Below are 26,061 nucleotides of genomic sequence, written 5' to 3' on the forward strand. Positions count from 1 at the left end.
CCCATCAGCACCCTCACACATGCTCCCTCAGCCCCCTCACACATGTTCCCTCCCCCCCCTCCCTCATACACACAGACATGCACCCATTCTCACTGGGGCCTTTATCTTCACGCCAGGACCTTCATCTGCTGCCGGCTCACAGGAAAAGCCTGCGTCCTGGCAGGGCCTCCTCTTCTGCTGGCAGCTCGGGGAAAAGGCCGGCAGCATGGCAGAGCTTCATTTTTGCTGGTGGGGAGTAGAGACACTGCCAGCATGTTACTTCTGTGTGAGACAGCACCAATGGCACCCCTCCCCTTGTTAGCCCCCAGGGTGGATTGCCCCCCCTCCCCCTTAGTAAGCCTCTGACTGAAGGAGACCCTGGCTGCGTATTCTGCACGGGTCCTTTGTTGTTTTGGCAGGGTGAGGCGGCTGCTAGAGGAGTTTGGGGGAGGGGAGTAGTTTTTGCCGCTTCCAAAGTTTGCTGCCTGAAGTGGCCGCCTCCCCCTGCCTCATTATAGAACCGCCCCTGGCTCCTGGATTATGTGAGAGGCTGCCTCAGAATGTAGGAGCCTTCTAACTTGTGCTATTCATAATAACATAAAAAAATAAGACCTGCCATGCTGGGTCAGACCAAGGGCCCATCAAACCCAGCATCCTGTTTCCAACAGTGGCCATTCCAGGTCACAAGTACCTGGCAGCATCCCAAGGGGGTAGATAGATCCCAAGCTGCTTATCCCAAGAATAAGCTGTGGATTTCTGCAACACTACCTTAATAATGGTTTATGGACTTTTCCTCTAGGAACCTGTCCAAACTTTTTTTTTTTTTTTTAAATGCAGCTACACTAATAGCTTTCACCACATCCTCTGGAAAGGAATGCTAGAGCATAATCATGGTTTATTTCAGTGATTCTCAGTTCTGATCCCCAACCCGGTCTGGTTTTCAAGATAACCAATGCAAGTAAAATAATTTGTTCTTAGCCCAGAATTATTCCTATATATTGCATCATTGTATGAAAGACATTCAGCTGCAGGGCCGCTGCTACCTGTTTTGCTGCCCTGTGCAAACAATTATTGTGCCTGCTGCCAAAACCCCAAGGATTTGAATGGTGCTGTTCAAGGGCTTCTCATGTTTTCCTAATACATTTTTTGTGTCTGAATATCACTTACAGATGCGGTGAGGTTAGACTAAGGCGATGGGAGTATCCGATACCCTTCTACCCTGCAGTGCGAACAATGGGGAATGGTTCCTTTGTGGGGAAGGCTGGCTGTCTAGTGGACGGTCCCATGGAAAACTGTAGTAAAACCACTAAGTATCTGAATACCGCTTTTGAGTTGCCCAAACAAACCGCAGGGTTTTAAATTCCTACCCCTCTAACTGGATACATTTTATCCGGGTAAAAGTTTACCTGGGTAAATAAGGGATGTTCCACAGACATTTCTGGGCGAACCAAATTTGTCTGGCTAGCATAACCAGAAAACTTGGATATTCAGAGTTGTGCCGAGAACCAGTCCTAAAGTTACTCGGACAACTTTGTGTTTGTCCGGGTCTATTCAGCGGTGCACTTCTGGCACTAAATATAATGCATAAGTTTCCCGGGTCAGTTTATCTATTCGGACAGCACACGGCTACTGTGTCCATTATGAGGGTTTGTTCCAGTTTTGTGCTTAGGGAGAAAAAAAATGCATAAATTGGAACAAAAAGCTCATAGCTAACAATGCAGGTTTAGTTAAAGTATTGTTTAAACTAAAAGGGAAAAAAACAAAAACAGCTTTCATATGTCCAGATAGAGAAATCTTATGTATGCTGGGCCCCTGCCGCTTTTATTGGCAAAACGTCAGAACTATAGGTAGGCGGGTTATCACTACTCCCCCTGCTGGCTGAGCTAGGAAAATCTTGGCCTTATGCGAAGGTGCTTAAGATTTTATGAATCCTTCTTTCTAGTCCCAAAGGTGTGGCGATTGCACAATATAATTCCAGAACTCTGGTTTGTTTGTTTTTAATTTCTTTTGAGGCATTAGACGTTTCTGGATAGAAAAAGTCCAAAATGAGGTTAGTTGAAGACCCCCTTTCACTCCTCTCACTCCCCACCTGCCATGCAAACATTAACAGCCTCCGCTCAGGCCTGCCTTCGCCTGTCTCTTCCCGTTCAGAAGCCTTTCTGTTAAAGCTCTGGAAGGCACTGAATGGTCTCGCACTGTTTATGCAAAGTAGTTATTTCACAGGCAAATCCTGTTATAAGTGAAATCCCCCAGCGTAATGAAAGTTTTATTAGGGGAAATAGGAGCTCAGCCTAATGAAGTGCTTGAGCTTCCCTAATCACCTTCACCAGTCAGGACAGCCAGGTCTCTGCTTCATGTAGCAACTGTTACCAGGAACATTCACTTCAGACAGAGAAGATCCAGAAACCCGAAACTCAGCAGGAAGCAGAGACTAGCAGCAGATCCAGCCTCAGACACTTCTGCTGTCATGTAGTATATAAAAAATGTATCTCTCACCTTTCATCTAAAGAGGATCCCAACACACTGTAACCAAATACTGTGCCTGCAGCAGCCAAAGGGGGAGAGAGCTTGGCACCGCACCTCTTACCAGCTGGACTTCACGCTGGGAAGGGAGGTAACATCAGATTATGTGGTGGGAGAAACCGAAAGAGATCGGGTTCTTAGGTATTTGGCTATGATCCAAGGGTAGGGATCTGCGTTAGGAGCCGAGGATGGCACCTTCTTGGCCTACTGGCTGTGATGAAGAACTGCAAACTATGGAGGGCCGATGCGCTACTATCTGACCTCCCAGGGACATGTTTACATTACAACCATTGCTGAAGCAAGAGGATTAAACCTCCTATTAAAAAAAGCAAACAAAACCCAACCTGGACTGCCTCTGAACTTCTGCAGATGAAAAGCAAGGAGACCGGCCTGCTGCTATTTATCACTCCTCCAGATATTGGAAGGTTGTTATTATAATTGTTTATTTGACATGACTGTTTGCCTTTCCATTCCATACCAACATCGTAGTTTACAATAAAAACATTAATAACATACAAAATATAAAATACAGGTAAACTAAACAATATTAAAGAAATAAAACACTTAGTAAAAGAAAATGAATAAGACAGGATTGTTCAAATTAAGTGATCATAAGATAAAAACTACTTCACCTCATAAGCCTGTGAGAACAACCATGATAAAGTGACCTGCCCAAGGTCATTGAGATTTAATGACAGAGCACAGCTTTCAGACTAAGAAGTCACTGCTGAGTGATGCATTTTTTGACTTCCTACAGTTATAATGGCATGATCTCAATATGTTAAAAGCTGATGGCACTGGAGTCTGTGGAGGTGAATATCATGATTAAAGCCTGTGTTCTTATGAGGCTGAGCAGAGAGATATGGCAGAATGAAGATCTGAAATGCTGAGGCAGCACCTTCTCTCTCCCAGTCCCCAGCCAGCTCCTCATGACATTAGGATTTATAGGGGATGCAGCAGGGATGTGCTCTCGTTTTTAAAACCACATGAAAAGATCAACATTTGTTTGCTGAACTGTTTGGTATCACTTCCCATCCGAAACACAAAAAAATCCCTACTGAAATACAGTTTCTCTCATTATAGGGCACGTTAAATCATTTCAGTGTGTGCTATTCCCAAAATTTAGTACAACACATCATAAATTTATAGCGTGCACTAAAAAACTTAGCAAACAATATCAACAGGAGAAAGAAACCATATAAGACATCATAAAAGCAAAACAACATAACATTTCTCCCTTGCACAAACCCTCTAAAAATCTGCTTGCAGGAACAGAATGACAAACTTAATCTTAATCGTTGTGACTGCATTTCAGAACATTTACATGTTATGGGATTTATATTTGCAAATAAATGAATGAGGTAGTATCATTACTGATCCATTTGCAGAGTCTTTGGGAGTTTTGCTCTTTTTCTTCATCCTGATCAAGGAGTTAAAGCTGCGTGTAACCTAGACGTGAGAATATACAGTGTTAAAAAGTCTACACAGGGAAAGCAAACCTTGGGCACTCTGTCAAGCTACTGAAGCCTCTGCGGCATTCCTCACCCTTTCTGCAGTAACATTTGTTTTCATTGAAATTAGTTAATCAGCCCCCTGAAATTCTCCTGAACCCCGGAGAATAATTGTGCTAGGCACAGTGATGCTAATTACTGTTTACCGTATACACATTGCTTTGTGTTGCTTTTCCTTGGTTTGCACTTCCAGTACTCAGTATTGGTCCTGGAAAATAAATGTAGTAGATTGTGATACCCAGTGCTGGTGCAAGGGTCTGCAGCTGCCCTAGGCGGCGATGATGTAACAGCATCATGTGATCGATCGATCTCTCTCTCTCCCCACCCCCCCCCAACCCGAACCCAGCAGATCATGAACTTCCAGAGCTCCGTTCACGCACCATCACCTTTCCCAGGTCCATGCCTCTCCACTCTTGTTCCCCCCTTTTAAAAATGTCACCCTCACAACTGACAAAGTTGCCCCCCGCCCACTTCAAGTGCCCTAGGCGACCACCTAATGCTGCCGCCGGCCCTGGTGATACCTATAACAGGACTAACAGTGCATGATCTTGCAAACTGTTAACTGCATTCAAAATAGGCTGTTTAGTCATTTGGATTGCTCTTATTTTACCATTCCCTGGTTGCGATGTCAACCGGTACGATAAGACATGGTCTTGAGCATCGGTATATTCAAAAAGAATTAAATAAAATAAATAAATAAATAAATCTTCATCTTTTATGCAAACCAATCACAGCATTGCCAAGCTAGTTACTGATATTCTGCCTTTTCCCAAAGTTGGTCTCAAGGTAGATTACAATTAATTGAAATGAACAGAGGCAATAGAAAAACTTATAGTCAAACCAGAATTTGCAATTAAGGAAGCACTGCACCCCAGTAGAAGAAATCCCATTTGTGAATAGTTGCAAGACCCAGCTGTGTATAACACAGTGCCTCATCAGGGGTTCAGGAAGCGAAGGCCTGGCTGGAAAGCCATGTCTTAGCTTTTAGCCTGAACTTAAAGTAGCGGAGTTAGTGGTAGTTTGTTCCAAATTTTTGTTGCATAAAAGTTGAAAGCAGGCAGTCTTGTGCAGGAGAATATGGTAGCAGTCGGGGAGGAGAGGAAAGAAAAGCAATTTCGGCAGGCTGGCGTTCCCTTGTAAGGGGAGAGAAGCTGAGAGAGGTATTCAGGACCTGTTTATTCAAGCATTTGTAGACAAAAGCAGAGAATTTCTAAGTGCATCCTGCTTTCTGCTGAGAGCCAGTAAGATGATGCGGAATAGGCTCGATGTGATCGGTTGCTTTTGCACCCTACCGAAATTCTTGCAGCAGTACTTTGTAGGAGCTGGGAGGCGCTTCAGACTGTATTGTGTGATGCCATTGTATAGGGGATTGCAGTAATGATTCAGCTGGTGATGGATGCAAGGATTACAGCAGCAGGATTGTGTTTATCAGAGACACGAAGGAGGACCTTACTGGTTTCCAAATTTGGGGTTCCATTGTCTGCGATGACCTTCTAGGCTTTGTCCCATCTCCTTAGGATATAAGGCAGTACCTGTTAGTGAGGGAAACACTTTTGGTGGCTGAGCCCGAGGAGTTTCCCTTTAGATAGTTAAGTCACAGTTTCTGAAGTCTAAGCTATTGGGCTACCTCTGTAAGACAGTTAATGTGATTGCTAATGGATGCTCAGATCCCATTTTGATGCAGAGCTGGATGTCGTCCGCCAAGAGGTGGCATGCGATACTGACGGACTGGATGAGGTCGCAGACGGGATGCATGCAGATGGTGAAAAACAAGCGGGGAGAGGACAGAGCCCCAAGGCATTCCACTCTACAGCTTAATGTGACAATTTCATGGCGCTGGACTCCAAAACAGCACAATTTAAAACAGCAGTGTTACACAACAGCGAGTCAAATCCGTGGTACAGGAATAAGGAACCTTTAGCTCACCAAATGTAAATCATTACCAGAACAAAATCATTCAACAGCTTTCTGTGAGGTTCCTATCACGTGTGGAGACATTTAATGACAGGCCTGTGTGGCTGGGAGAATGATCAGGGGGTGTTTGCTGGTCTCTCCCTCTCTCTCCCCACATCAGACACATCCATTAGCTGCTAATTACTGTATAATGACATTTCTTTCCTTTCCTCCGCTCACAGGTTTCATTTATGGCTGTCAGATTCGGAGCATGCACAGCATGCAGACAGCAGCCCAAAAGCAGGAGGAAATGTTGAAAACATGTCCGTCCCCCCCCCCCCCCCAAATCCAAGCAACTTCCACCAAATGCTTTCAGTAACAAGAAAGCACAGGACGCAATCACAGATTGCCTTTCCAGATTCTCTCTGCTGTTATTTTTCTGGCTGCTAAAATCATTAATATTGATACGACGTGCTAGGAACATAAATCGGATATTCTGCATCTCAGGAAGAGGGCCCTGTCACACAGCATCCAGAGCCCAGAGTCCTTCAAAAGCAGAGGCACCGTGTGATTAAAAATAAACCCTTCTTTTCATTTTGTTCTTCCTCTGAGCAAGAGCATTAGCTATACAGTGTTGCAAGAATACAGTGCTGAGGATACTACAGTCTTGGTTTTCAGAAGAACATTCTCGTACATTTTTTCTCATTTTTATATGTTTAAACTAAAAAAAAACAAACAAAAAAAACCATAAAAGCCTGCCTAAAAATATCCCTTTGAGAATGTATTATCTATTGCTGATAACAAACATAACAGACCTTAACACACAAACATGCTTGCATCATTCACTGGCTGTGTTTTGTCCTCTGCTTGGTCTTATTTCTATTTTCAGAATATAAAACAGGGAGAAATAATCCTGGGTAATTGCAAATGAAGGCTCAGGTCATCAGATCCTGGGCCTAGCCCAAAGGAGCAAGAGGAAACTGCCAGGTCAAATGAAGTGGAGCCTTGTGGAACCTCATCAAGTAGGCATTCAGGAATCGCACTGACAAAATGTAAAGCACCAACGCAGAGGAGCCTGATCGGCAAAGGAGACCAAATAATAAAACCAGAGCTAGGAAATATCAACATCATATTTTGAAGGCTCCAGTTGGAACTGCTAGTTACCTTTTTAATTAAATGCAAATCAGACAGCAGAGGGGCTTCTCTTGCTGGTCTGATCTGTGCTAATTGTCTAGCAGAATATTTCTAAAGCAGATCTGAGTAATATTTGCACTTTACATAGTCAAGTAAAACCTCAATTGCCACCGTCTCCCTGGTATCCCTGAATTTATCCTTGGGCTTCACTTCTCACCTTGATTAACTCAGGCAGCCAGGCACCTGCCTGAGTTACCTGTGCCTTTTCAGGGAGCCCATGCTTGATGCGATCATCAAACCAGCCCAGTCTGTGTCTGAATCCTGTGTTAGTCTGGTAATACCCCTGGAAGGGGTCGCTCCAGCATAAATTTATTATACTCAGTTGAAAATGAGATGTGAAGTGCGTGAACTAGGACGATTTATCCGATTTCTCCAGGGCAGGTGCAAGGGTGAAACCTTAAATCTTGCACTGCGCCCCCCCCCCCCCCCCCACTACACACTTGCCTATTGGTGACTGCTCCCTGTCCACAGCATCCCTTGTCTCTATCTCCTTGTTCGGCACCTCTGTTCTTACACCCCCCCCCCCCAGTATCACCCCAATCTCTTTGCAGTGCCAAACATCCTCTCTCTCTCCACCCCTACCTTCCCAGAATTCTCTCTCTATCCCCCCGTTCACCTGCCCAGCACCCTCTCTCCACAATTCCCCCAGCCGCCCAGCTTCCTTTAAATCTCCATAGCATCCATCCCCTTCTCTCCTGTTGACGCTGCCTTACATGTGTGTAGGCCACAGCTGGAGGTTTCTGCTGCCCCCTGCAAACTCTGGCACCTTAGGTGACCGCTTAGTTCACCATAAAGGAAGAACCAGACAACCTGCATCTTTCCCTTGGTCTTCTGAAAAGGAAGGGGGATAATTCATTTTGCCCAAATCCTCTTCTGGGGCGCCTTTCCACCCCCCCCCCAAGCTGTGGTGCCAGCTGCGATGGAAGATAAACCAGCATGGGGCCTTCCATGGCCCTTTCATGCTCATGGACTCTGCAGGCCTCCGCCCCCTCCTCCTGCTTCTTGCAGCTAGAGAAACCCATGCACGAGATGGGACACCACAGGGTCCATCAGCACCAAAGCGCTGTGGAAGGTCCCCATGCTGATTTATCTTCCTGCTCTGTGCTATTGCTGCCCTTAGAGCTAGCGCCGCAAGAAAACAGAAGCAGTGGTGCGGAGGCAGCTGTAGGGTTTAGTGCAGGAAGCAGCGGTGATGCTCTGGTGCCAGAGGCAGTTGCCTATATCACCTCTGCCTAAATCCAGGCCTGCTGCCAGCTACAGGTTGGAGAAAAGGTCTGATGGAAGGGGGCTGGGGGAGTGGCCCTGTTTCTCATTACCCCATCCATCAATTTTGTGACCCCCCCTTTTGGAGTTGCTGGTCTAGAAGCAGCAACTCTATCGATCAGCCAAAAAGGAGGTGCTGCCTCTTGGTGGCGTCTCTCCTCAGCTGTACTTCTCTCTCACTACTAGAGGAGACACATTCCACATCAGAGTCCATGGCGAAGGGCCCAGGAAGCATGAAAAGATGGCATTATAAATAACACTCAGGGTATAGCCACACTACGCACCAGAGGGCTGAGGCACATGTTTAAAGTGGAGCAAAAAAGACCCTGGTCTGAAACAGCTCCTCGTTTTCAGAAGCATTTTCCTAGAGATATCAAGCAGTGCAAATGCAGCTCCATGTTCCGAGGCAGAGGAACCCTAGGTCAGCTGCTTCAGCCAGGTCTGCTCCCGTGATGAGAAAGGACAGCCAAGGAGGAGGAACTGGAGACGAACAGACAGAACTAGGCCTGGCAGAACAAGAGAGCTGTAATCCTTTGGATAGAAGAACCGAACAAGGAAGGGAACGGAAAAAATGATATGAATAATGCCAGGATTCTTGATAGGCTGTAATACCTCTCATTTAATTAAATTTATGTATGGCGCTCTGTCAGGTTAAGCTTGAGCCACTTCTTGATTGGAGAAGAAGCAGAATGGTGTGGGTGGTTAGCTCCCCCTATTGGCAGAAGGTAAATGGTGAGCTCCTCTGATATTTACAACCCTCTGACCACCATTTTACTGTGTGGATGGTTTTAGGTTCCCGTGCAGGGTGTCCCCTGTTTTGATTATGTTGAAGGGGAAGGTCGCTGTAGGTTGTCAGAAGTGAGACCAGGAAAGGATGTGGTGGCAGAGAGAGCCTTTCTTTAGTTTGAAAAACTTTTAAAGGAACATTCTCTTTTGCCAAGCTGGGAGTTGGTTTTTTTTTTTCCACCCTCCCTGACTCATGCAGGCCCGGCACCACCGAGTGTGCAAACCGTGCAATTGCACAGGGTGGCTCACCCTGTGGGGCGGCATCAGGAGCAGGGAGAGGCCTGTGTTGCCACCAGCAGAAGTGGAGACCCATGGTGCTGCTGGAGGACCCAATCCCACCGGCGGCAGAAGAAGCAGGAGGCCACAGCAGAGGAGCAGCTCCTCCTCATGTGCAGGTCCAACAGTATTCTAAACTCACGGTGCTGGCACTTCCTGTATTCTCATCTCGCAATGCACAAAGAAGGTACAGGCTGGCAGCAGCAGAGGAGGAATTACCCATGGACTCTGACGTGTGTGTGTGCGTAAGTTTCCCTGCAGGGTGGGTGGGAGCCTTCCTGGGAAAGGCAGAGGGGGTGTGTATGAGAATGAAGGCCTGCCTGGGGGGGTGTGTGAGACAGAATGGGGGCTGCAGATGGATTCCAACCTGCCAGCAGCTGAAATGAAGTTGAGGGCCTGGCGCTGCTGGTAGATCCCAACCAAAGATGAGCTGGAGATGCCTGCAGGTTTGTCTGAGAATTTCTCTTTGTGTGTATTTGTATTTCTACTTTATGGCTGCTCTATTCTGTATTTGGGTGAGGGTCTGTTTATGTTCTGCATGTGTGACTGATGTGAGGCACATTCTCCTAACAGGAAGTGTATTCAGGCTTTCAGAGGGTCAAGCCCACCCCCAACACACATCACAATCGGCCTAATACCATATGCGTTCCAAGTGTCGTTTTTGCAGGGATTTCTGGTTGGCATCACAGGAGTGCATTTAAATGTGAGATTTTTAACACAAAATACTATACTTCGATATTTTTCATGTATTTGCAGTTGTGATGAACTAGATTATGTAAAAAATGACCTAGAATATATATTTGCTGCTATAGTGACCTAGAATATGAATATTGATACTGAATGGGAATGTTGACCCAGTATCTGAAAGCTGATTTTGTAAGCTGTTTTGATCTAATTTTGGAACCATGGTATATAAAAATTCCCTAAATAAATAAAATGCATAACTTTTAACTGTGTGTGGGGCATGGCATGGGGGCATTGTGCAAGGCTATAGGGTTCACCTGGGGCATCTAGTACCCTTGCACCAGCCATGGGTTCGGGAAATGGCGTCAGTTTATAAAATTTCCATCACTGAAAGGAGCTGGGTGGTATTTTGGTGGACCCAGGACAGAGAACGTGGTGGGGGCAGCACAGTAATCGTTCGCACATGGGAGCAAAAACAAACGCTAGCACCGGCCTTGGACGAATGTGTTTTCCTCCTCTTTTCTGGAAAAGGATTTTTGCTTTCCTCTTTTCTGGGTTCCCATCAACTTGGGGCTCGGCCTTTTCTTTTGACTTCTGAAAAAGGGAGAGGGGTTCCCTTCCCAGGAAGGAACATCGGCAGCCAGAATTGGGGTGACTTTCAGCTATTCCAGAGGACAGAAGGAGAGAGGGGACAACGGAGGTCGCGTGGAGCCTTCCAAGGGCCCCTGCACATCTACTGCAGATCTGGAGAGAAGAGGATAAGGGAGGATGTGAAAGGAAACTACTAGAGAGGAAGGAGAGACCCGGAACTGATTGGACACTCAAATCATCAACTTTGTGGCCGGGGAGCTTACATGGGAAAAATATAAATGATCTGGATAATTGGCTTTTTACATCTATTAATAAGTTACAGAACTAGAAAGGTCACAAATTTATTAACAAACGTGATTTTAACATCCAAACATAAAAAGTACAGCTGGACAGCTCATTTCATCATTGCACATCACTTCAGTAAAAGTAAATGTTGGAAACCCAATTAGCTTCCAGTGTGTTTCCTACTATATAGATAGCTCATCACTGCTGTATACCTGGTGATACAATCTAATGCAGTGCACAGGGCCCAGAAGAATTAGCTTCCCCCTGCTCAGGAAATCCTGGATATTAAGATATTGGACCACAAATCGGAAGTGTAACACCACAATGACGGTATTTGCAAGATGGACCTCTGGCACCTTTATCAGAGACTACCAGCCCAGGGGTAACATTTATATATTCTGCCTTTCAGGCACTTTCAAAGCAGATTACCTGCAGGTGCTGTATTTCCCTGTCCCCTCTCACTCTTAAGTGTGTACCTGAGGCAGTGCAGAGTAGTGGGGGGATTTGAACCCTGGCTTCCCTGGTTTGTGGCCCACCACTCTTAAGCCCTAGGTTACTCCTTTTAAAAGGTGCGTGCGATGTGACAACCTGTTTCACTTCTACATCTGAATGAGTTTTAAAGTTGGAGTTGATTGGCTCCATTTAGTGACTTCATCAAGCTGAGCCATGATTTATGAGGTTGTGCAGAGATCATTTCAAGCCATCGGGATGAAAAAACGCCATTGAGGAATGCTGCTGTTTCTTTCAGCAACACCCCTGATGCAGTCTGAATAACGAAACACTAGTGGCTGTGTGGGGGGATATAATCAAAGAACTTTTGACTGCACAGAGATCATATCAACTATCAGCTTGTGATAAATACAAGTTTGGATAAATATGGGGAATGACAATAGAGAATTGTTTCGCTTCTAAGTTATTACTGCATGGACTTACACATGGGTTATATGGGAGTCTGATGACTATAATGGAGAAAAGCCACATCAAAGGATTATTGTGTGCACACGCCTTCGAGGGTGATGGTCTCCTACTCCACCTTAATTTGGGCGTAACATTATTTTGAGTGGTTATTTGTATCTCATTTGAGTTTGTGATTATACCACTTTTGGGTCTGGTTGTTGCTGGAGTGTCGCCTACCTTTTAAAAAAAAAAGGACCAACGTCTGACGAACAGGCCTGTGAGGTCTCGAAAGCTCCTGTTCTAGAAGGCCTTTCTGGTTATTTCTTTCAAAAGTTCTCCACAGCTTACAAAAAAAGACTCCACTTTTCTCCTGCCCCCAACAGAACTTGACACTACATGAGTAAGGCAGGAAGGAATGACGAGCGGCAGGAAGAGCAGACAATTCCTTAGCTTTCAGTCCATTGTATCTGACGGCTGGCACCTTTTCAAGGGCTGAGGTCCCTGCTGAGAGCCAAGCTCTGGCACTGCTCACCGACACAGAAATACCAGGCATTCCCTAGAGAGGTCTGGCCTGGGATAGATGGATGATGCTTTCTTTTCCTAACCCAGCAGCAGTCATTCTTCTGACTCTTGAAACAGATAAAGAGAAATCCGTCTTATCAGGACAATACTCTGCGATTTGATAAAAGAAGAAGAAACAGGTTTACTCTGGAACACTGACCTTAAAGGTCTGAGTAATGTACAGTTTTCAAGTCCATGGTTAAAAAAAAAAAAAAAAGAGCTCTTAGGAGCATCAGATAAAACAAGCATTCATGAATGCTTGCACTGCGCGTGCCTTTTGTGTTCTTTTACACTCACACTCTTGCTGTGTGTCTCTTGTGCACACATACACTTTCCTTCATACAAATCAGGGAATGTTCTTTCCTCTCTGTTACACACCTCTCCCACTGTGCGTTCTTTCACAAAACACAGAGTCCACAATACTTCACATTCACTGACAAGTACATTTTCAAAGGGCTACGCACATACATTGTGGAGTTTACGCACGTGGCTGGGCCTTGTGCTCGTCGTACGCATTTTACAACAGGCCCGGCCACACGCATAAACCCCAGTACACGCAGAAGGGAAAAGGGGCAGGCTGGGACAGCGCCTTTAGCCACTATCCCGGGGAAGTGTGCACCGGCAGCCGCGCACGGATTACTTCTGATTTGGAGGAGCAGTAAGTATCAAAATAAAAAAAAAAGTTAGGGATAGTTAGGGTAGTTTTAGGGGGCGGGGAGGAGAGGGGAAGAGGGAAGAAGGATAGAGTTAAGTGTAGGAAAGTTCCCTACCAGATTGCGTTGCTTTGTAAAATCCCCCCCCCGTGCGCACGAGTTGCAGGCTGCCCTCACGTGCGCGAGTGGATTTTAAAATCCGGCGCACGTGTGCGCGCGGCCATTGGATTATAAAAATCGGTGCATCCATGTGCGCACGCTTTTAAAATCGACCCCTATGTTGTTCTCACACACACACACACACACACTATGCTCTCTCTCCTGGCTTAACTGCTCACACTGATACATAGGGTAGAAGAACATTTTTCTTAAGCCACCCTGGGCGGCCACAGGCACATTAACCAGTTAGTTAGAAAGGGTCCCAACATTAACCGTTGGGACCCCTGCGGGGTAAAATAATAGAGGGTGGAACAGGATTCAGGAAGATCAGGTAGAAGACGGGGATGGGGGAATTAGTATGGCAGGAGCCAGTTACTCGGGGCGGGTAGGTCAGCCATCCCAATGCAGCAGTGGCAGGGCAGAAGGAAGGGGACAGCAGGTGTGAGCAGGGCTGGAGTAGGATTCTGTCCTGACAGCAGGAGGGTCAGCGACTCGCCAGCCAAAAAAGGAAGAGGATAAGATAGCGGGGAGCTCGGGTGCCATGGGCTGGTAATAGGAATTAGCTTTTCCTTGGTTCAGATAGCCCCCGAGTACCCAGACCACAAACAACGGGTGGCTGGGGAAGGCACAAGAAAAGAAATTAAAAAAAAAAAAAAGGGCGTGGTAAATAAATAGTGGGGGGGCAATACAGCGCGGCTTCATGCTGGGGCTACAAGGTGAAGAACAGTGATAAAGATAACAATACGGTCACACAGTGAAGTCTCCTGGGCGGCGAGTGCTGCGTTAGGATAGACATTCGAAGCTGTGGCCTAATTTCTCCACTGGAAGGTTTAAGTATTAAGGCTAGAGTTACCGAGTTAAAGGTTGCCATGTTCCCTAATGCTGGTGGTTATCCTGTGGACGCGGGGTTAGTAAAAGTCTGAAATGCAATAACATGGCACGGCGGGAGCAGGCAGCGCGCGATCAGGAGGGAGGCCGAGTCGTGCGAGGCGCCGGGGTCGTGCGGCAGCCCTCGGATTTCCAGCAGGCGGGCATGGACAGCACTGGAAGGAGAAACAAATCCCACAAAAGTACAAGCTGAGCCCAACCCCAGCCAGCCGAATGCTCTCTTTCCTTCATTCATTTTTTCGTCCTGGCAGCTCAATCAGAAAGGAAAGCCACCGGGCTATGAGCACCCCGAACCCTGCTTTAGATGTGCCCTCTCTTCCCGCCTAGCCCCGGCCAGCCCCAGGAGCAGAAGCCAGGCCTAGGGGCTTGAACCCGGACCTCCAGGATAAGAATGCCAAGGAGCAACCTCTTAAAAACAAAAACGAGAGCCCCGCTGAACCTCCCAGAGGGATGCCAGTTTTTTTTCCTTCCTGCAAGATCAACATGGAAAGCAGCTTTTGCGATAATATCTATTTGTCTTTCTACTGTCAAACAAGGGCTTTCTCATCATGCAAAAGGTGGCTGTGCGTATCCTGGCTGGCGAGACTTTACATGAGCACATCCCCACCTATCCTAGTTAATCTCCGCTGGGCAAGTAAAATATAAAATAGCGGTTTCCTATTTATAAATTACCGAGAGGTATTGTGTCTCCTTGGGTGAGCTCAATGCTCCGTGTTTCAACTCCTTCAAGTATAATACCCTGGCCTGCTGGATATTCCCTCTGTCCGAGCTGCCCGCCTCCTGGAGACAAGTGAGAGGGCATCCTCCGTCGCCGGATCTATTTTTTTTTTTTTTTTTTGGAACAGTTCACCAGAACAGCTACGATCGACTCTGTGTATTAGATTACTTAGAAAGCAGCTAACGACATACCTCTTTCAACTGGCATTTGGCAATTAGCATGCAAGCTTCCAAGTCTCTGGTGTATAGGGTGTCGATGAGATGTCTGATTTTTGAGGATACGGCATTAGTAGAGTAGTTGTATTTGTGTTTATTTTCTGTCTGCTTTTAATTATATGTATGTAGCGCTGGGCCCCGCCTGGAACACCATGATCAGAAACTTTCGAGGAGGCACAACACATTCTGGGATGGTTTGTATGTAAAACCAGGGAGCTCAGAGTGGCACAAGTGTGTTTCCTTTTTCTCTAGACTTCAGTCTTCTTGGACAGAGATCCGAGATCTAAAATCCCTTCCTACATCATAATTCCTTCGGTGTATGTGATTTTTCTTTTTATAGGAGGGCTTTCGTTAGACACAGAGCGCGTGAAAATAAAATTAGCTGGTTTCAGCATCCTAGCCCCCATCACCATCCTCTTACAAACGTAATTACAGGAGATGACAGGCGAGTGCTGGAAGTGGGATTTGAACTTTGAACCACCAAGGTGCTTTAAACAATAAGTGCACTATACACTAATAGCCTGTAAGGGTGGTGAGAGGAAGAGGGAGAGGAAATGGAAGAAGAAACCTGATTTATCACTTCCCCCTGTGAGGGTCAAGCATAGGGGGAAGCGATGAAGCAACTACACAGACATTTCAAAAGAGCCGAGGAGCGGCTGCTGCGAGTTCCTTGCGATCCAGGAGGTGTCTCAGTGTTCTTTACATGACTGAAGAAAATATCGCATAAAAGTAAATATTTAAGTTTAGACAAGTTAGGTCCTAGGACTTTTCAGTAAAGGGAAGCTTGAAAATTGAAAGAGATATACATGGTAGGGAAGAAGAGAGCAAAGAGAAATAAGGAGAAAACAATGAAAAAAAAAAACCAGAGACAAAGGGAAAGAAATAAAAGCAGCTACTTAAAATAAGTGGGCAGTTAGACTCATGAAAGATGAAGTTTCCTTCTACGGCACACAATTAGTCTGGGAATTTCAATGTTAGGTTCCGTTTATTTCCTATAGGAAGCTAAACAAGAATTGGAGAGACAGCTGGAGACCATGAGTACTAGCCAAAGGTGAGAGATGAGAGAGCTTAAGAAATGCTTGACGTCAACCAATGGCAGGACAACTACAAAAATGCCCGATGACATCACGATGTACTCCGTCTCCCCCTGAGATTTCAGCTGAACTGAAGGTATAAGAAATGCATGAGCTGGAGGTTATTGGGTGCTCTACTATCTGTGGCACAAATCTGAATGAAATTGGACAAAAAGATTCAAAAAAGTTATGGTGGGAGGTAAGGGAGAGGGAACACACACACAGCGGAGGCGACATTAAATAAAAAAACTTAGCCAGATAAGTTGGATTTATCTGGCTTAAGTGGCGCCACTGAATATCCGGCTACAGTCAGGGGGCACCACTTAGCCAGATAAGATCAGGGAGGAGTCAAGTTAGCCGGATAAGTTATCTGGCTAACTCTGGTCAGGCAGCAGAGCTGTCCTAAGATTATCTGGCTAACTTTACGATAGCTGGGTATATTCAGAGGTGCTGCCTTGCCACTGAATATCTCTGCTAAGTGTATCTGACTAACTTGCTGAGCCGAACAGCGGATGAATACGGACCCCAGTATTCTTAAAAGGTCTATTTCTTGATAAGAAACCAAACTAGAAACTAATATTACTGATAATTTTTAAGATTCTTATATGGTGTTCTGATCCACACTGGACATAATTGTGAATTTGCAGAACTGAAAAATATTAAAGCCGAAACCATACAAGGTACTGTCTCGTGCATGGAGAATAAGTAGCTTAGTGTTCCAGTTGCACATCTGGAGTTTCAGGTTCCTGGGTACTGCCACTCATATCTATGCAAGTCCGACAGAGAGAATGGGGAGGGGGGTGAGTGGGGAGGAGAGCCACTGCTGAAGACAGAATGGCTGGGAGGTCGCTGGACAGTGAAGCAGATACCTGAAAAAGAGAGAGCGGGTGAGGGATGAAAGAAAAAAAAACGGTAAACAGAGACCCAACTGCTGAGGGGGGAAAAAAAAAAAAATCGAACTGGAAGGGGGATACGGATGTCAGATAAGACGCCTGCAAGAAAACCACTCATACATGCACGTTCAGGGAGCATGCACCTTGTTTAATTTTGAGTGAGGGAAGTGTCACACTGTACACAAGACTATGCAAACAGATCGTAAAAATGTGTGTGTGCACATCCCATCACTACGCACACACACACACAAGAAAGACGAGCTGGGCTGCCTGCTCTCTGCCTGGGCAAGAGAGGAAGAAGAGAACAGACGGGTCAGCACGACTTAAGAGGTAACAGCAGTGGGCTAGGGCCCAAGATAACAAGGGTTGAAAGCCCACTTTCCCCCCACTAATACACCTCGGGCAAGTCCCTTTACCTCCTGTTGTCTCAGGTACCCAGATTGATGGCAAACTCTTTCAGAGAGGGACTTAGTGTGCCTGAATACTAATAGTACTGTAAGCTGAAAGGTAATCTGGAGAGCAAGGCTCATGCTTGCCTGTCTGCCTGCTCCTTTCCTGCAGGGAAAGAAAGGGGTGGACTCTATAAATACATTTCTTGATTGGCTTTCCGGAGTTAATACCCCCTTCCTCAGGTCCTGGAGTTTGACTTTTTCAGTTTCTTCAGCCTTTCCTCCATGTCTCATCTCCTAACCCTTCCTCTTTTTTTCCTATCTGGCTCTGCTCTCTCCTTTCCTTGCTCTGAGGCAGCATTGAGTGGCTCGAGGATTTAAATTCTGTAGATGTGCAACTTAAAAGGCAGCGCAGCTGCCAGCGCACACAATTCCTGTTTGATCACAGGTTTTCCCCCACCGAGATCTGCGCCCGCAGATCGAAATCTCACGAACACAGTCAGGTATGGAAGCCCCTGGATATGAAATCGTCACCTTAACCTGGGCGCTCCGCGCTGCTTGCCCGGTACAGCCGTATCAGTCTCCCTCCCCCCCACGAAGCCTTTCCCAAATAACCACAATCATTCCAGGTGCCAATAAAGTTCTTTTAGTCAGGGGACGAAAAGGCTTAATCAACATATGCAAACGTAACCACGGCATAAAACACGCTCTAACCCCTTCACTCTTTCCCCCACCGGCAACGTGTCCCATGAAACCTTTTCTAACTACTCTCTCCACTAGAAAGGCAATGCTGCCGGCACAGGCATGCGACAATAGCGCACTCTCCAGGCCACCCCTGCCACGGTCTGAGTAAACCTGCTCATTTACAGCTCGATACCGTAACGTGCGGTTGAAGATTTCCCGTCTGTAACGTGCTGGGAGCGCACAATTCGGACGCGTAAGGCGATCCAGCGATACAGTCTCCAGTTTCACGCGTCCTTAGCGCTTCTTAAAACAGACGCGTAACCCTTTCCGCACCCGGCATGTATATGATATGTAAATGAACGAATTAGCTGTATAATGAAGGAATTAGCTATTCCCCTCCGATACTGTGACGCGCGCTCAGATTATCTCCTTTGTAACCCGCTATTTTGCCGCGTCCTTAACCTGTTAGTTTACCGCTACCCTCTACTTGGTGTTAGTGTGGTGTTCTAAAATTAAAACGGGAATAAAGTGAGCGGGGGCTGGGGGATAGTTTGCCGAGCATCGGGGAACATAACTGTCCACTTCCTGGTACCTGTCATTTCAAATGACATTTGAAATGACAGATACCAGTGCGGCCGTGAAGCGTTAGGCCCGCGAACCCAGGATACTGTATAGGTGCTCTATATAGTAAAATGGGTTGCGCGGGCCTAACGCTTGCCTAAGGCTTCGCAGCCGCGGCATGCATTTGCATGCAATTAGAAGAGAGTATCGAGCGGTAGGTGAAGAGAACTGTGCATGCGGGGAACGAGGGTGCGCCTGACACTGCCGCACTGTTTCTACCGCGGCCTTAGAGTATCGACCCGTTAGTCATTTAGCATAACTGTTTAAGATGCAGCACCTTCTCGTGCCAGTAGGGAGCCAGCTCGGAGGGACCAGTAAACAGCTACTTGACCCCGACTCCCCCCCCCCCCCCCCCATCCCCCATTACGCTAATTATTTTCCAAAAACTTAGGCAGCTATGAAAGTTTCAACGGCTGTTTGCAATGTTAACAGGAACACATTCATCCCAATGTCAGGCAGGGGAACCCCCATCCGCTCGGCCCAGGACCAAGTGGTCCGTAGATATAGCATCGTGTTTTACCTGCATACCCCCCCCCCCCCCCCGAGCATTTCTACAAAATCCCCAAATGTCCTTATTTAGCGTCCTCCTGCTTCTTCCTACTCCTGGTGGTGACCGACATCCCTCCACACCAATCTGGTAATAACGTAGCGCCAGATTCAGGGCCAGCACGAGGCATTAAGCAGACATGAGGGCAGTATTCCTTTAAAAGGCGGAGTCAGGCGGCGGGTTTGAAACTGAGGGACTTGCACGTTGGGTTGCATCGGTCGGTGAGGTTAAGGGAGCTCTGGAGACGCGGGCACTGTGAGTCGGGGAGGGGGAGAACATGAAGGAATAGGATGCCATCATGACATCACTGCCTATGGGGGGCTGGACACCCTCGCACCAGCCCTGACCAGATCACCACCACACTCGGCCATACCAACTTCAGAAAAAGCTAGATCTTTCTTTATCTTTATTATGAAGTCAACCGTCTTTATGGAGTCCAGGTCATTGCCCTCCCCCGGTGAAAGAATATGCCATCCGGCCAGCCTGATGCAAGAGTGAGGGAATCATCTGGCTCCACCTCCTGTCTCTTTTACCCTTCCAGTGAATGGATACTCCGCAGCGTGGGAGCCCTACATGATCACTCTCTTTCTTGCTCTGTGCTCTCTTTTCTATTCCCAGTGTATGTACAAGTGTCCTACAGGCCAAACACTTTTAGATGCAGTACGTACAGACCCTGTTGTGAGATAATAAACATTAGGCACATCAAACGTTCTCTGTACAACACATGTAGGATTTAAACCTATTGGAGGACCATCTTCCTATATCTGTGATTTCAACAAGAGAAGCAGCCCAGATACAAAGTGAATGGGTCCCAAAGTTTTAGGGGTGCTCCTCTATCAATTCCATACCCTTGAGTATCTTATTGATCTGAAAGTGGGATAGAGTGCTCCCGGCCTGATATTTAAGGAAAACCTTCCTGCCAGCACTAGGCCGAACCTTTAGACAGTTCTTCACTGCTTTAATGAGGCATAACTAGGCTGTTTAGCTGGGGCATGGATTGCCCATTTAGCCTTCCGCTGCTGGTCTGCTTTAGATTTTCAGACATGGATCCTCACTAGTGTTTGGTCTAGGTGAATGTCGTCCTCCTGCAGACAAGAACCTGTGGTTGCTCCTTTAGCATTGGCTAATCCTCAGCGCCCAAAAAAACCCATCAGGGAGACCACCACAGACTATAATTTCATCTCAAAATAGTCCCAAAGCAGGGATGGCAGGCCCCCCAAGTAATGCCCTCAAGATGTTGGGTGTAGTTGGTTTCCTGGCATCAATCGTATGTCATTCCAGCCTCTCCCAACCTTCAAGCAGCTTTTTTTTTTTAAACCAAGGAGGACTCCCTGACCCCTTCTTCTCCTGCCAGCTTAGTAAAGAAATGAATGCCTGCTACATGGGAAGCCCACTAAGGATCTGGAGGCCCCATCTCCTGCAAACTGACCAACAACTCTGCCACTCTCAATGTTCATGTGACTGGGCAATACACTGGCTGTATGGCAGAGTTAAGGAATTCTTCCCAGCCTGCCCTTCCAGGTGCTGTCCACCAGCAAATCTTTTAGCAATCCTAGTGCTCATGGAACCCAAGAGCCCATAACCATCGCGGGGTCCTTGGCTGCGTCTCTGCTTCGGGGGACAGCAACCTGAAACAAGACCACTGAAAATGCAACAGCGCATCAGCAATGGCTTTCTTTAGTAATACGAGTGCCCTAGTGGAGAGAGTAGAAAGAGTTTATGGCTTAGACCACTGGCATGTTGTCCAACCAGAAAATCACCTTCTCATTTCTAAACTCCTGCTAGTATGGGGAAGAGCTTTAAAAATGTAATATCTTTGGCAATATCAGACCCTGGCCACTCTCTTGGCCAAGTCTCCACGCACCACTTGCCAGCTAGATAGCCTTCAAAGCTGTGGCCTTCCACAACGTCAGAGAAAAGCTGCAGTTCTCCACTGGTGACTTGGGGATCCTTCCGTATTGTCATTTCATTGTATTTGACTAAGAGGTTTTCCCAAACAACCATGTCAACTCTCTGTTTACTTGTAATTCTGAAGAAATGATAGCTTCTTTTGATACCTGCTGTGGCCATTGCTAACCTCCTTATAAAATGCCTGCCCATACGCAAAATTTTACAGGCAAAATTTAGGTGGCCTATAAGCAATTGATTGTGCCAGAGTGTGACCTGTTTTGCTTTCAGCGTATCATTAAATCAACTCTTTCAATAGTTCTAATTTGTCTGTAGGGTCTCCATTTCCAATGAGTCAATTTCTAGGCCTAAAAACACAAAAGGACTATTTGGGGCCTTCAGTCTTTTCATGCGATAGTGGGATCCCTAATAGCTTAGCTTTCTCTATGAAAGTTAATAATACATTTCCACAGGCTTCCCTTGGCCCAACAAAAAGAAAATAATCTAGGCAGTGAATCATTTTCTCCTGCCATAGCCTTGCTCCACTGCACGAATCTCTTGAAGGAGATGGAACTATCCATTGGAAGGCATTTACTATAGTAATATTTTCCTTGAAATTTGAAGCCTAACAAATTTAAGCTACTTGGGGTGAACTGGGAGTAGTTGAAAAGTTGACAATGTTGGCCTTGGCCATCCAAGACCCCAGCCCCATTTCTGAACCAGCTCAAGTAGCTGATCAAAGGATGTGTAACTAACAGAGCATAGGGTGGGGTCCAAAAAATCATTCACTGAGCCACTCTCTGGGAAGGACAGGTGGTGAATCATCTTAAATTCCCCAGGTTTTTTTTTTTGGGCACCACCCCCAAAGGCAAGATTTTAAGATCCTTCAAGGGCCTGCCATTCTGCCAAGGGATAGCTCTTTCAAGATTTACTTTTTAATGATCCCTGGATTATCCTCCATAGATTTAAGGTTCCTACAATCTGTGTCACCCAGAGCGCCTTCATATGGTATAGGAAAGCCCAGTGAAAACCACTGAGCCTCTCTGGCGTTATATCCAATAAGACAATTCAGTAATGGGTGTAACTCTATGCGTGTGAATCCCCTACTTGGGATTTCATGGTTCTGAACCTTCTGGTCTGGTAAGCTCCCCAGGAACACTTAAACTGAGGGTGAACTGACCCACATACCAAGCAGACATGTTTGAACTTACAGCTGATTTGAAACCTGCAGAGCTATCTGTTGAAGAGCCTGCATATACCCTTTCTGGTTGAATTCTCTTCTCCAGTGCTACTGCCTGTGTGTTGAAAGCCTACCATGTGGTATACATCGTGGCCCTATAAGGCTTTAAAAGTGTGGCCAAAAGGGCTGGCTGCTAGTCTTGCTGTGCCCGTAATGGTATGCGGCCCTCATTGGTCCTGATAAATTGAAGGCAGAGCGGGAGCCATCAATTCTAGTTATAAATCTGTCCTTCCTGTCCTAGGTTAATTCGAGGTTATCTGCCATATTCCGTCTAAATCGCTGGTCAAGCAAGGCCAAGCAAGCAGTACCACCAAAGGTTCTGTAAGCGCTACAAATGACATCCTGGTACCTAAACAAACAATTTCGCTGGGTGCTTCTCCCCTATAGTGCTTGCTAAAATTCAGAACACTGAAAACCAATTGACCACTCACTGTATTTCTCTTAATGCAATTCTACAGCTTTTGTGACATTTTAGTTTCAACAATTTTTTATTGCAAACAGCAAAACTGAACAATCAGCTAGGTCCGGGTGCAGGAACACTTATGCGCTCCGGCCGGCAATGCAGCTTAGGTTATACAGCAAGATTTTCCCCGTTCACATAGGATCGCCACCCCCCCCAGAGAAACCACCTCCTCTCCCCCCCCCCAACCCAATCCTCCCAGGGGTCCTGGTCTACTGGTCCTGCGCCACACATGGTGACGATAAGTCACTGTCACCAGGAATCCACAGATTGAGAAGGAAACCCAAGGCTGTCAATCGCCGAGGATGACACTCCGGGAACGATGAGGTAGGGCTTGCACATAACAGTCCCAAATAGGCAGAAATGCCCGTCGGGGCTGAGGTGATTTCTTCAATGCCAAATTTTCCATCTGTAATAGGTGATGTAAGCCGTTGTGCCACATCCAAAAAGTCGCTGCTGTGGTATCTCTCCAGGCAAGGAGAAGCATACGTTTACCTACTAAGCAGAAGAAATAGTCGAGCATCGGAACCTCTAATTGTGGATGGAGAGATGCAACCAAAGAGGAACCGTTTCGGAGAAAGGGCTAAGGAAACCCCCAGAAGACCCGCTCGGTATTGAGCAATATGGGCCCCAAAACCTCCTTATAGAAGGGCATGCCCAAAACATGTGTGACAAGGTACCCAAGGGCTCACCACATCGTGGACAAGCTCCTCTGGTGCCGGGAGACATTTTTGCTACAATTTGGGGGAGGAAAGATAGGCGCGCCACAGGAACTGGAACTGTGTCTCTCTGTGGAGCACATTAACAGAGAGCCTCAAGATGCGTTGAAGGCAAGATTTAAGATCTGAGGGCATAACTGTGAAGATTCCATCTCTCCGCCATTATGTCTAACATTGTTGTCGGAACTTTTCCTCTAAGGGTCTGATGAGCTGTGGACAGGGAAAGGGGTTGTGATTTATCCAAATGGAGCGCCTCATGGATAGCCTGAAAGGTAGTAAGGGATTTAGTATTGGGAGGTAACGAGTGGACATAGTGCCGTATCTGAAGATAAGAGAACGTATGGGTGTGTGGTAATGTAAAATGTTCCCGCAGTTGTGGAAAGGCAGTAAGGCCCCCAGTCTCATCCAACACATGTCCCCGCTGTGTTATTCCTTGAGCAGCCCCAAAGCCCGTAGATTGGGATCCCGCTGTGAATTGGAGGTTACCATGAATGGGTAGAAAACGAACACAAACTGAAGGGGTGCCTAAGAGTGTATTTAAGTGTCGCCATGCTTGCCGAATGGGCTCTAAAAGAACATTGTTGTGGAGCACCTCTGGCAGATCCATCGTAGACGCCTGAAGGACGAAACGTAATTGGAGAGGAGCCACCAATGCCCGATCCGTAGCCAGATTGATGTAGGAGGAACTTTTGTGACATTCTACCTCCCCTGCTATCTTTTCCCTTCTTAACAAATCAAAAATATCTGTATTTGCCCTGTAAAACGTTCCCTTTCATTGCTTCTGAAACATGCGCTGCTATAGAGCTTAGTACCAATATTCTCCGATACCTTCACCTTCCGTCCCACGTTGCACAGCCTCATATTTGAGACCAGTGTGATAAATCTCTATCCCCTTGCAGCAGCACTGCTGGGCGAGCCTCGCTGTGCTGTATTGGAACTGGTGCTGCCTCACTGTACTAAGGTTGTGCCATGACTATCCCACTGTTCTGTGGAGGCCCCACTAATGCTCCCCCCCTTTTCTACCCTATCATTCTCTCTCTAGACATTTGTGTAACTGTAAAATCTGTTTGCGGATGCGGCCCTTTGCCCTGCACTGCTGAACATTCCGGGTGTCGACCCTCCTATGTGTGCTGTGCCCAGCTCTGATTCTGCCGAATGAGCCTGTTACAACACGTGTTTCTGTCTCTGCCGAGGCCTTAATTTTGCAATGTTTCTGCTGTTAAGCCTACATCTGTGCCTCTCAGGGATGCTGTTTCAGCAAACATATTAACATAGACAGTGCTTCTAACAAAAAAACTTGACATGGTTTTGCGAAATACCTGCCCAAACCTCCCCGTATCGGCTTGTGTTTCCTGCAGTCCCCCATCTTCCCTGCATACTCACTTTCTGCTTCATTCACAGTGTTGATCAGTCTGGTCGCCTAAAGAAACTGCTGCGGGGGCAGTGGCACCGGGAGCAGCAGCTCATTCGATATGTGCTGCAGCCATTCGGCTCCATGAAAGACAGCAGCAGCTCTTAGCTGTACGATAAGCTTCTCCATGGATGATTCGCAGCCTAAGCCGTAGTGAGAGATCTGGAATTTAGTAGCCCACAACTCTGATTTATGGCTAGGCGATGCCTTCGTCTCTTCCCCGTTTGCTGCTTGCGGTTTTTGCCCCCCGGTGCGATACCACTGTAACTGTCGTCTCTTTGAGGCTGGGTCTTCTGCCGATTTGTGGCTCTGTAATTACTTTTTTTCTGGCGTAGTCTTGCAGGCACGGCAGGGCCACCCCCTTGTGAAAGGGGGCCTGGCAGCATGGAAAAAAACAGCTGAGGTTCTAGTGGTGGCCATCTTTGTTTCTGGTGATGATGCTTCACAGGGGGGGCCACCCTGTTGAGCAATAGTACATTATGCCTTGAAACGAGAGGCATAAGGGCACCTGAGCAGAAGAGGCAGTGGCCATCTTAGATGAGGGCAAGTGTCCTAACTCAAAGGAGGAGGCGACCCTAATACAACGTGCAGCACAGGGGGTGTGGCTCCGAGGCAGAGAAAAGTTCTAAAACGCGATGGAGCAGGGATGGAGGGGGCGGGGGAGTTGGGATGGAATTGGAAAAGTTTCTGGGGGAGGGCAATATCCCCTGAGGAATAAAGGACGTAGAGACTTCACCTGAAGCACGGTAAGCTGAGAACTTGCTTTAGCTTTTTCACCAGCAGCCTTTCGTTCAGGAAAAAATGCCTTTTGCTGGATCCACATCGGCATCCTCTGTTTTGTCTGATGCCCCCTTTTCTGCCTGCTCTTGTGCGGCTTTGGCTGCAGCCCGCTCTACTTCCGCATCTCTAGCGATTATGCAGGGAGAGGCTTCTGCTTTTGTAAGCAACTACTTCAAAATGGTACTACCCATCCCCTCCACTGGCCTTTTCTATGCGCCCCAGGATTCCCCCACGTTGTTATGCGGGGGCTTGGTGCCTTCAGACTGGCTAAGATGGCCAGG

General features: G+C 46.8%; 1 protein-coding gene and 1 long non-coding RNA gene across 2 annotated transcripts in view; one reads left to right on the top strand and one right to left on the bottom strand.

The window, feature by feature from the left end:
• Positions 1 to 2,927: 2,927 nt before the first annotated feature.
• LOC115075458 lies at positions 2,928 to 26,041 on the bottom strand. Its single transcript, XR_003852521.1, has 2 exons — positions 24,973 to 26,041; positions 2,928 to 3,951 (listed from the first exon to the last, which is right to left on the bottom strand). It is a non-coding gene; the product is annotated as an uncharacterized LOC115075458 (long non-coding RNA).
• ZNF609 (zinc finger protein 609) overlaps positions 25,623 to 26,061 on the top strand; it is a 238,538-nt gene continuing 238,099 nt past the window's right edge. The window contains exon 1 of the mRNA XM_029575833.1: positions 25,623 to 25,746. The gene's annotated coding sequence lies outside the window, so the exon portion shown is untranslated. The remainder of the gene's footprint in view (positions 25,747 to 26,061) is intronic.

The sequence above is a fragment of the Rhinatrema bivittatum genome, chromosome 13, assembly GCF_901001135.1.
Source record: "Rhinatrema bivittatum chromosome 13, aRhiBiv1.1, whole genome shotgun sequence".
Classification (NCBI taxonomy): Eukaryota; Metazoa; Chordata; class Amphibia; order Gymnophiona; family Rhinatrematidae; genus Rhinatrema; species Rhinatrema bivittatum.